Genomic DNA, 12,629 nt, shown 5'->3' on the forward strand with positions numbered 1-12,629 from the left:
CCTAATACATGGCATAAACACAATACAAACCATAAGTAACAATGCACAAGCACCAGAAGAGAGACTAGATAAATGGGAGCTCCAAAAAATCAAACACTTATGCCATCAAAAGACTTCACCAAAGGAGTAAAAAGACAACCTACAGACTGGGAAAAATTTTGGCTATGACAAATCTGATCAGCGTCTAATCTCTAAAATCTACAAGATACTGCAAAATGTCAACAACAAAAAGACAAATAACCGAATTAAAAAATGGGCAAAGGATATGAACAGGCACTTCGCCAAAGAAGATATTCAGGTGGCTAGCGGACACACGAAGAAATGCTCATGATCATTAGCCATTAGAGAAATACAGATCAAAACTACAAAGAGATATCATCTCACCCCAACAAGGCTAGCATTAATCCAAAAAACACAAAATAATCAATGCTAAAGAGGCTGTGGAGAGACTGGAATACTTATACACTGTTGGTGTGAATGTAAAATGGTTACCACCACTTTGGAAATCTATTTGGCACTTCCTTGAAAAGCTAGAAGTACCGTACAATCCAGCTATCCCGCTCCTTGGAATATATCCTAGAGAAATAAGAGCCGTCACATGAACAGATATATGCACACCCATGTTCACTGCAGCGATCTTCACAATAGCAAAAAGATGGAAACAACCTAGGTGCCCATCAACGGACGAATGGATAAACAAATTACCGTTTATCCACACAATGGAATACTACGCAATGATAAAGAACAACGATGAAGCTGGGAAACGTAACATGGAAGAAGGTGGAGGTCATTATGCTGAGTGAATTTAGTCAGTCACAGAACAGATATTGTATAAACCACTACTATAAGAACTCAAGAAAAGGTTTAAACACAGAAGAAAACATTCTTTGATGGTTAAGAAGGTTGGCAAGGAGGGTGTGGGTTTTTTACTAATTAAATAGTAGATAAGAATTATCTTAGGTGAAGGGAAGGACAGCACACACTACACGGGAAGTCAGCACAACTGGACTACACCAAAGCTAAGAAGTTTCCTGAATACAATCAAACACTTTGAGGAACAGAGTAGCAGGGGTAGGGGTCTGGGGATCATGCTTTCAGGGGACATCTAGGTCAACTGGCATAACAAAGCTTATTAAGAAAATGTTCTGCATCCTACTTTGGTGAGTGGCGTCTGGGGTCTTAAAAGCTTGCAAGCGGCCATCTAAGATGCATCAATTGGTCCCAACCACCTGGAGTAAAGGAGAATGAAGAACACCAAAGACACAAGAGACAGAAAGGACCACATAAACCAGAGACTTCATCAGCCTGAGACCAGAAGAACTAGATGGTGCCTGGCTACCACCAATGACCGCCCTGACAGGGAACACAACAGAGAGTCCCTGATGGAGCAGGAGAAAGGTGGGGTGCAGAACTCAAATTCTAGTAAGAAGACCAGACTTAATGGTCTAACTGAGACTGAAGGAGCCCCAGAAAGCATGGCCCCTGGATTCTCTATCAGCCCAGAACTAAAACAATTTCCGAGGCCAACTCTTCAGACAGAGATTGGACTGGAACATAAAATGATACTCGTGAGGAGTGTGCCTCTTAGCTCAAGTAGGTAGAAGAGACTAAACAGGCAGCTTCTGTCCGGAGGTGAGATGAGAAGGCAGAGAGGTTTAGGAGCTGGTTGAATGGACATGGAGAATCAGGGGTGGAAAAGAGCAGTGTGCTGTCACAGTATGGAGGGAACAATTAGAGTCACATAACAATGTATGTATAAATTTTTGTATGAAGGAAAAAATAAAGAAACATTTTTCTCTTTTCAAATGTTAAAATCTACCCCACACTTTGCAGTCAGGTCACAGTGTGATTTCCATTTTCTTCTACCAATAAAATATATTGTTTTAAATCAGCAAAGAATGTATTCCTTTCATAATTTCTTGCTTCCCCTTTTAAAGTGGAAGAGGGATCAGATCAGTCACAAAGACCACATTTTAACTTTTCTCTTTATATGCACAGCCCCCTTGTATATTCTATAGCAAATGGTGCTAAGCCTAAATTAGATGCCAAGTGTGGAACTTGGTTCCTGAACAGCCCAGAGGACCTTGTTACACAGCTTTGCCACCACAGTGCAGGCCCAGAGCTGAGAGCCCTTCAGAACTCCCCACTGGCTGCCACTGGCAGGAAAACCAATGAAAGCTCCATAATCCTCTTTACTCAGCTTATCTGACCTCAGACCACCCTACTCTGGTTCAGCTACCCTCCCAGACTCCATCCTTTCACCTATTTATCTTCGCCTTGTAGCTAAAAAGATGGAAACTAGCTTAAAGCAGTAGTTCTCAACCCTGGCTGCACACTGGAATCTCTGGAGAGCTTTGGAAAAACACTTATGCTCAGGCCCCACCCCAGAACAATTAAAACGGAAGGGAGCAGGGCCAAGCATTGGCACTTAAAAGAAACTCATAAGACTGTAAGACACAGCAGAACTGCCCCATAGGGTTTCCAAGGCTGTAATCTTTACGGAAGCCGACTCTGCAAACGGAGCAGCTGTTGTGTCTGAACTTCAAATTTTTCGGTTAGCAGCCAAGTGCTTAACCATCACATCACCAGGGCCCCTTAAAGTCATCATAAGGGTCATTAAATGTGGAAGAAGGGGCAGAAGGAGAGTCAGAGTCAGTAACAAGATGTGAGAAAGAATCGATTGGTCACTGCTGGCTTTGGAAACAAGAGGGGTGTCACGAGCCAAGGAATGCAGGTGGCCACTGGACGCTGGAAATGGCAAGAACACAGATTCTCCCACAGCCCTGCCAGACACCTAGGTTTTAGGCCCATAGTGCCCATGTTAGAGTTCTAATTCACACAGCCTGGCTATTTTAAGCCAGGTGTAATTTACAACTTGTTATGGAAGCCATAGGAAACCGACAGCAGTCAACCTTAATTTCACAAAGAGGCAAAAGATTCATACGTGGGCTGGATACAGCCTACGGGACCACTGGTTTCCAGTCCAGACTCAGGGAAGTGGAGGCTGGGGCCTGCTCCTCGGTCCTGTGCACCACCTGCTGCAGTGACCTCTGATGTGCACCTGAGTTAACCATGAGGCCCCCTCACCTTTACAGCATGTTATGTATTGTGGTCCCCCAAAAAATACCTGTTATAAATCCTAATCCTGGTGTTGCAGTGGTTAAGAGCTACAGCCAAAAGGTCGGCAGTTAGAATCCACCGGCCACTCCTTAGAAATCCTATGGGGCAGTTCTACTCTGTCCTACAGGGTTGCTATGAGTCAGAATCAACTCCACAACAATGGGTTTGGTTTTGTTTATACTTGTGGTTATAATCCCATTTAGGAATAGGCTTTTTTTGTTACGTTAATGTGGCAGTATTAGTGTAGGATGTGTTTTAAGAGCAGATTACAAAAGCAAGCAGAAGATCACATGAAGATCACCAAGTAACCGAGAAATAGAAGCTGAAAAGAGGCAAGGACCTTCTCCCAGAGCTGAGAGAGGAAGCCTTCCCCTAGAGCCAGCACCCTGAATTCAGACCTGTAGCCTCCTAAACTGTGAGAGAATAAATGTCTGTTTGTTAAAGCCACCCACTTGTGGTATTTCTGTGATAGCAGCACTAGATAACTAAGGCACAGCCCTAAGAGGCATGACTGTGAGAGAGAAGAGGGCTGGCGGGGCCAGCAAGGAGCAGGGAGGGAGGGGAGCTGCTGAAGGCTGGGAAGGCCCAGAGACCAACCCATGACCAGCACACCAGGGTCAAAAGCTCCACTCACACCTCCCAAGGTCAGTGGGGACCCTGCTCCCACCCACTTGTGAAATTCTCTAGGGATTTCCGGAGGACAGCTGCTCGCCAGGAAAGGAGTTATACTCCCAAAGGGCCTGCTGACCACAGCGTCAGCACAGACACCCCCAAAGACTCTGAGAAGCTGGCTTGGTCTGGGGCTAGAGTGGGAGTCCTCTCAACGCCGCCCTCCTACTACAAACAGAAGAGGGCGAGTGCTCTTTGGGTCCTTTGGAAGCAGCCTCCAGCCCCCTTTCAAGCCACCCACAGGGCACTCTCCTGCTCACACTCCTTCTGTGGCTCCCAGCACCTCACCAATGGGACAACTCCGGTTTTTAACAGCAGAGAAACACTTCTCAGATGAGATCAGGACCCCATTTTTGGGTCAGAGTTGCTCTGAGCAGAGCCATGTGGAGGACCCACAGTCCCGCCCCCTCACCGCCAAAAGATGGTGTGAAAACCACGGCCCACAAATCAGCTCACAAAGCTCTCAGCCTGGCTTGCCCTGTGCAGCCAGGCCTCTCTGCCTACCTTTCCAGCCACATCTGCTCCATGCCCTGGCTCACCCCCCGTGCTCAGGCAGGCATGCCACTTCTACCACCTGGCCTTGCACAAGCCTCCTCTTTCCTCTCTGTCCCCCAGAACGCCAACTCTTCCTCCAATAACCTACCTCAACATCATTCCCTCTGAAGCCTTCTGTGACCCCAGTTCCATTTGTAGTGTCTGACATCACTTCTAAGCATCTCACCAGCCCTCTCTCTGGGCTGACAGGAATCATCCACAAATCTGTGGCCTCCCTCAGCAGACTGAGCCATTAGAGGACAGGAATGTACATATTCACAGCTTGTAGCCCATCATACATAGGTCCTCAAGAGACAGTCAATAAGAAGTGAATGATTTGGGACTACAAACTGATTTTTTGCCACCAATAGCACATTATGATGATATTGGAATATGCATTAAATGGACCAGGTTTAGTCTAAACTTTGACTAATAGGTGAATTTATCTAAATTAAGAACTCTAAATTACAACTGCCCTTAATAAAATTAATTTAAAGAAACGTAGTGTTAAATTTTACAAGCACTGTCTACTACAGTGATTACAATTAGGGGGTTCAGGAAGGAACTTGGCCCGCAGGCTCGAACGAACCTATGGGAAACTGCCCACCCACTCTGTCCAAACCCGTTGCTGTCAGGTCAATTGCAACTCATAGTGACCCTACAGGACAAAGGAGAACTGCATAGGGTTTCCAAGGAGCGGCTGGTGGATTTGAACTGCTGACCTTTTGGTTAGCAGCAGTAGCTCTTAACCACCTGCCACCAGGGCTCCAACAAGCTAAAATCAGGCTGCAGGGAGGAATATCACATCAGCGGATCGCAACCTCGGCCCATGCCCTCACCTGGTTTGCACTCCTTTCTAAACCATCCCCTTTTTTCAAAGGTGCTCTGAGGCAACTTCTGCCTCTCTGCCTGTCTCTCTTCCCCCATTCCACACTACATGCCACCCTCCCTCTACTCTCAGCCCACCCAGTTCCTCTACAAAAGTGCAGGGCCCCAGCACCCCATGCATTACTGCAAGGGCTTCCTGCTCCCTCTAGCTCCAGTCTCCTCCCACCTCCCAACCCGATACTCCCAGAAGCTACTCACAGCACACAGTCAGCTTTTCAACCTCGCAGACCATTAAACCAGAGCCATTTCAAAAAGCCACTGGTCTAGGGTGGCCACAGGCTTTTTTAAAACTCTCCAGGTCGTGTGACTTGCAGGTGCAGGCAGGAGTGAGAGCTGCAGGCTTGCAGAGTGTCATATCACAACTTCCTGGCCAGCCCTCTAAGCCTTCACTCTTCCAGCACAGAACTGTCCTGGCCTCCCTGCATTCTCTGGCATGGCCTCTGCATTGTCTCCTGGACTGGCTAATGTCTGTCCCATCTCACAGGAGCCATCGTGGGCCAGGCCCTCACCCACAGGACTTACTCCGCTTTGCAGGCACTGCCAGAGGCACCTCCCTAAATACAGGTGGTAGCACACCCTCCTAGGGACCACCTAGCTCCCCACAGCCAGCAAAGCTGAACCCCAAGGCACTAAGGGTCCTGCAGCCATGAGCCACACCCACTCTCAATGCCACGCCCCTCCCCAGCAGCTGCACCCACATGGGGATGCACAGTGTCCGAGCTCATCCAAGCTTTGGCTCCTGCCCTCCCCATCCGCTGTCTACTCCTGGGTACGGTCCCCCTGCCCTTCAAGGACAGCTCAAGCCCCACCTTCCCCCAACACCCTGCCTGGTTCTTTTCTCCACGTTCCAACCTCTTACTATAAAAAATCAACAAACTACCAGCTTTTAGTTGTCTCACAAATGTGAACTTTGTCTTCTCAATTAGACTAAGTTCTCAGTGGCAGGAAAGCAGGCATTTCATTTAAACCCGTAATTTTTACTCTCATGACCAAATGTTGCATATTTTCCAAACTAGCACGGATTTCAAATATTCTGTCCTTGAAATGCCGATATTTCTACATCTCCCTGACTACCTCTCCTAGAGTGGCTTAAAAATTATTTCTCAGATCATATGCTTCCCCAATTTTTGAATCCAAAAGTACAGCTTTTATACTCAGGACAGCTCTAGGTGTCAAAGAGGCACTCAGGGAGGACTTGTTTCAAGAAAAAAATGTGAAATTTTGATTTTAGCCTGCCAGCATTCTCTTACTGCAAGGACTTTTTTTTTTTTTTTTTTTTGGCGGGGGGTGCTGTGTTTTAACAGTAACTTTTTGTTCTCATTTATTCACCTCAGAGTTTTAAAGTGTTTACAAAATAATAGATTCTAATTCAAAACCCCAGGACCCCGCTAGCTGGCACAGCCCAGATACTGACACCAAGCTGGTTAGAGAACCAGTATGCGTAGGTTCAGGATTACGGAGTAACAAGAAATGGTTCCTTCCCTCGAAGGGCAATTTGGCCAACTATTTTAACAAAGCTTTGCAAACACAAACCCCTCACCAGCCCAGATTTCCTCCTAGCCAGCCTGGTGGGGGCACCCCCATTCCTGCTATACCCACGCAAGTAGCTGAAGTCCTGAATGTACTTCTGTGGCCCTGGGCAGGGAAGTGAGGTGTTGTATTATAAACAGCTTAATGAGGCTTTGAAATAAGACAGGCTGGGGCTGAATTCAGGTTCTGCCAGCCACAGGCTGGGTACACATAAGTAGGCTTACCTCCTCTGAGCCTCAGCTTGCTCACCTGAGAAATGTCTACTTCCAGGGTAGTTGTGAGGGAAATGCCTGCAGAGTGATGCAAAGGAATCAATGTGGTTTTGAGTCAGCTACAGGTGGCAGCAGACACGGCTCCAGAACTTACCGGGTGTGTGGCCTGGGACAGGTTGCTTAACCCCTCTGAGCCTTAGTTTTCTCACAGGCAAAAAGAAAAAGGGTGACAGGCCTTGCAGGGTCATCACGAAAATTATTTAAATACTGTACACAAAAGGAGTACAACAGGGCCTGGCACATGGGAGACATTCAAAAAACGCCAGCTTTCATTCACCACTCCCCACTTATTTGGTTTTGATGGACAAGTTGATAATTACTACTGGAGAAAAAATTTTTCCAAGCTCTAAATACCAAAGAATATTAAATAGATCTGAATTGTTGGAGGGAAGAGGAAGGACTTCCAGTAACACCACTGGTCCATCCTTAAAGTCCCCACAGGACCCTGCTCAGTGCCCACCAGCACCACTCCCCACCCTGTCCAAGCTGACAGCAAACGGCTTGCCTGATGTGGGAATGATGAAGCTGTTTTTCACACAGAGGGCTATATTCACTGCCTCTGCAAGGGCACTTGCTTTCTACATTCCCCTCACTAAAGAAAGCATCCCAAATAACTGAGAGTGACAATGCCTGTGACTACAGTCTGAATTATAATCACTAAGAACAAAGTAAAAGCACCTCTTTGGAAAACCAAATTTCCTTCCCAAGTGTCACGCCATCATCTTCAGAGTACTATTTGGAAGCATTTAAGAGGAAGAAAGGAACTGCCATTTTTTAGTTCCCCCTGTACAGCCAGGCCCTCTCCTACCGTTACATGCCCACTCATTTAATCCCAAACAGGTCCCTAGACCAGCAGCAGCACTGCACTACAAATGCACATCGTTGGCCTTACCCCAGAGCCAGTGACTCAGAAACCCTGGGGAGGAAGTAGTAGTGTCTCTGAGAGCCCTCCAGGTGACTCTGAGGCAGACTGTGGGGAGGCCCTGGAGGTCTAGTCTGTGAAGAGGATACTCTCTGCCCCACTACTGCCCCACTCTTGACATGAGGAAACTGAAGCTCAGCACTCACAGTGCCCAAAGATAGGAGGCCAATTTGTACCCACATCTGATGCTCTCTGCCACCTGGCCTTTGTAGCCAAACGGTCTATACCATTTGGTGCTTCTCAGCTAAGCCACCAGGATGTAGGGATGACATGCCCTCATGAAGGGTGGGGGTGAGAGGTAAGCCGAAGGCTGCACTCAAGTGATTCATTATAGATGCTTTTCCATCCCACCCTGCATTAGCCCTGGTGATCAGCCCTCGAGGATGAGCCTGCTTCTCCCTGTCCTACTTGCCCACAGGTCACCACAAGGAGAACATGAGAGTGCCTTATTCAAAGCCCCTGTAGGCACTCAGTCCCTTGCACTGCTTTGAACAGAAAGAGTGAAGCTACCTGTTTTGTCTCTAGAGGGCTTCAAGGTCCAAGATCTGGTTCAAACCCAAATCTAGTGTCTGTCAGCCAAAGTGGTCCCTCAGATTCTTAACATGCAAAGCACACTGCTTTCACAGAACCTATGGCCAGGAAAAAGGCAGGAAATCTCCTTATGTACCATTTCCAACCTTCTGAGTAAACTTGGTGGGGACTTTCAGATCACCAGTTTATACTGTAATTTAAATGATTACCCATTCTGCCATTGCTTTCTAAAGGAACTGGTGGAGTAGAAGGGACCTAGATTTGGGAATCACACAGATCTGCTTTGAATCCTGACTGGGCCAGTGCCTTGCAGGTTGCTTAACTTCTCTAGACCTCAGTGTTTCTACACACAAATGGAAGGTACTCCCTACCTCACAGAGTCAATCTGAAGGTGAAATGAAATTATGCTTTAATAAAAAGCTGCTAACACAGCTTTGTATTTCAAAGCATGCCCAGCTTGATAGTCTGACTGGAAGTAGGTAAGGTCCAATAGGCCATAAATGGAATGATTGCATACACACTGAACTGCATGTGCACCTATTTCACTGTGATTGTTTTTCTAACTAAGCTTCTATTTTTAGACACCCTGAACAAGGTAATTAAGACCAAAGAAAATTCCATTGCTTAACTTATCAGAAAACTAGTTAATTTTAAAAAATTCAACAGATGGACACAGTTATTTGAGAACGCAACTGAGAAAAACAAAATGTACTCTCCTAGTGACTTTCTGTTGATGGTGATGGGAAAGGTGGCAATGAATATGGGTGATAACGGCACAACTTGATTAATGTAAGTGATTCAACTAATGGGGCACAGTGGTTAAGAGCTCGGCTGCTAACCAAAAGGTCAGCAGTTTGAAACCACCAGCTGCTCCTTGGAAACCCTATGGGGCAGTTCTACTCTGCCCTATAGGGTCGCTATGAGTCAGAATCAACTCAGTAACAACGGGTTTGCGTTTTTTTTTGGTACATAAGAAAAAGGACGAACTGGCAAATGTTATGTTATATATAATTTTGGAACAACAACCAATAAAAAAGGGGGGCTACAACTGCTGATACTACTTAGGCACAAACAAACACCTCATGGTACTAATTTTCTCAATTTGAAGGTTTAGGGTAATGGTCTTGTGGGACAATCCAGTCAACTGGCATAATACTGTTTTTAAAGGTTCTGTTCTACCTCCCAGTTCGATGAGTAGCGTCTGGGATCTTAAAAGCTTACTAGTGGCCATCCAAGATACAACAATTAGTCTCAATTTGCCTAGAGCAACAGAAGAAGAAGAAAACCCAAGAATCAGAGAAGCAACTGGACTACAGGACTGTCTCCATGAACCACTCCTTCCTCTAACATGAGACCAGAAGCACTGGATTGTGCCCAGCTACCATTAGCTAACGTACAGATGGAGGACACAAAAGGTGGATCCTGACAGAAAGGGAAAAAATGTGGAACAGAACTTCAAAAAAACGTGGAACAGAACTTCAAATCCCCAAAGAATCCAGACTTACTGGACCCACTGAGGCTGGAGGAACCCCCAAGACTACTGCTCTGGGATACGCTTCAAACCTTGAAGGGAAAGTATCCTCTGAAGTCATCTTTAAATAAAAAAAAGTTTAGCTTAAAAAATAATGTCACCCTTAAGAATTGCACTCTTTTAAAAAATTATCTATACAAGACCAAACGGACAACATTAACGCTAAAGCAAAGATGAGAAGTTTAGGGGGCAGTGAGCCTAAATTAATGGGGTGAAACAACTAGAGCAGAAATAACAAGAACGATGACACAATGTGAAGAATATAACCAATGTTACTGAACAATATGTGTAGAAACTGTAAAATAGGAGCATGTTTTGCTGTGTATATTTTCACCAAAAATAACATAAAAATGTACTCTCTCTCCATCCTCAACAATCTTGATGCTATTATCCCACATTATTCAATCTACTGTTAACTTGCAGGAGGGCTTTAAGCAAGCCTCATCACCCCCATGAGACTTGGCTTCTCATGTGAGGTGGCAGGTATGATCATATTCTGAAGGCAGGGTAATCACTAGCCTCAAAGATGTCACGGTGTAACAAGAGCAGCAGATACATAGCCAATAGGACAAGTGCTCCAACAGATGACTAGGGGTGGTGAGTTTGGAGAACAGGAAAGAAGGGGTCCTGACGCTGGTGCAGTTGGCTTGCAAAGGCTTGACACAAGATCTGTTTAAACAGAACACAGGAGCAGAAAGTCCAGCAGACAAATGGGGGGTTGTCAAAAAACAAAAACCAAACCCACTGCCATCGAGTCAACTGCGACTCATAGCAACCCTACAGGACAGAACAGAACTGCCCCATGGGGTTTTAAGGCTATAAATTTTTACGCAAGCAGATTGCCACATCCTTCTTCCACAGAACGGCTTGTGGGTTCTAACCACTGACCTTTCTGTTAGCAGCTGAGTGCTTTTAACCACTCCTTCCCAACTTCAAATTCCCCAAATCCAGAAGCCTTCGGCTTCTCCATGGCTCAGGGTCACCAGATACTCACGTGCTGAAGTGGCAACAACCAGAGTCATCTATGCCCCACCACTCTGACAGGACGGTTCTGGGGACAGTGAGACAGCACTGGCCAAAAAGCTTTGAAAACTTTCATGAGCTTCCCAAAAGTTTGGCAACAATCCCCATGCATGAAATCTCTTAGCACGTCAGTCCACGAAGAACTGAAAGTTCCGCTCTTCCTAATGAAATCTCAAAAAAAAAAAGGAAAAATTGAGTTCAGGAAAGCCAAACCATTAAAACAAATCAGAGTCCCCAAAACTTTTCAAATATTTTTGCGGAACTCTTGTCAGAATCACAGTTCTTGGGAAATCCATGCCTCATTATGGAAAACAGTCACATAAAAGCCAACTACTTCTACAAAGAATCTCCACAAAGGATGGGTCATTTTTCTAGACTCCCTACAGAATGACAGGTATCAACACTTGAAAGTTTTACATCTTTTTATCCCTCCCTGACAAACCCTGCTGAAGACAGTTCTCCTGAGAGCTCCCCATCTGTCAAGCTCAGGGTTCAGAAAGGCAAAAAGGCTCTCTAAGCAAGACGAGGTTGGTAAATCCCACGTAACAATCCAAACTTACCTCCTGGCCAAGACTTGAAGGATCATCTCCTGAATCATGCCTCCTTACAGTAATTCACACTTTATTAAACTCTTTAATAGCCAGCATCTCATCCAGTGCTTACAAAAGAATAGCTCAGGGAGGCTGCTAATGATGACCAGCCCAATTTTAAAACTAAGGACACAAATAAGGTTTAAAAATGTAAAGTAAAAATACAGATAAATAAAAGATGAGAAGATCCATGTGCACTTCCCAAGCACAATCACAAGCACCTGTTCAGAAGCAAACTGTAGCCCATTTGACGAATAAATACAGATGAAAACTTCATTACCAGTGCAAACTCCGTCACTGCCTGGCAGGATTCACATATGTTCTTGTCAGAACCTACCATCAGATATCCAGACCTACAAGATGCACATTTCTGCCAGATCTTCACTATCTTATGTAATGCGATGGGGGGGGGGGAGGCCTATGGATAATTAAAATTCACCTTTTCCAATCATTTTAACTCCCTGTTCCAACCCCTTCTTTCACAGGGTATCTTCTGGAAGTGAAGGGAAAAATTTATACTTATCTTTTTCTGCTCATTCTCTTGTGTAAATGCTAAAAATAAAAGGGAGGGAGCGGTGATTCCCGAACATCTCTCTCAAAAAGCAAATGCAAAATGTGGTGGGGAGAGCCCTGGAGGCCGAGCTGCCAGCTCTGGCTCTGACACAGTATCACTCCGTGACCCTCAGGGAATCACTGCATCTCTGGGTCTCAGTTTCCCCTATCTGAACCCTAATGACGGCTCTTTTAAAGCAGATTTCAGAAGCGTCCCCAGCGCAGCAAACCAGTCAAGGGGCCCCAGAGGAGCTCCTGGGCGGAGAAAATGAGCATTTCAGGAATGAGCTGCTGGGATTTCTGGGGAGCCCAGGCTACCCACCCTCGCCTCTCCCGTCCTACGCAAAGCCAGTGGGCCAACTTCAAGTCGCAAACAAAAACCTGTTGGCACGGTGTCCTCTACGAAGACCGCCTATGGGGAGAGTAGAGGAAGGGTCTCTTCGAAGAGGCCAGCCCCCAAGCCCCTT

General features: G+C 45.9%; 1 protein-coding gene across 1 annotated transcript in view; it reads right to left on the bottom strand.

The window, feature by feature from the left end:
- EPN2 (epsin 2) overlaps positions 1-11,962 on the bottom strand; it is a 157,132-nt gene extending 145,170 nt beyond the window's left edge. Inside the window, exon 1 of the mRNA XM_004380987.3 lies at positions 10,992-11,962. The gene's annotated coding sequence lies outside the window, so the exon portion shown is untranslated. The remainder of the gene's footprint in view (positions 1-10,991) is intronic.
- Between the last annotated feature and the right edge of the window lie 667 nt (positions 11,963-12,629).

The sequence above is a fragment of the Trichechus manatus genome, unplaced genomic scaffold, assembly GCF_000243295.1.
Source record: "Trichechus manatus latirostris isolate Lorelei unplaced genomic scaffold, TriManLat1.0 scaffold00080, whole genome shotgun sequence".
NCBI classification, from domain to species: Eukaryota; Metazoa; Chordata; class Mammalia; order Sirenia; family Trichechidae; genus Trichechus; species Trichechus manatus.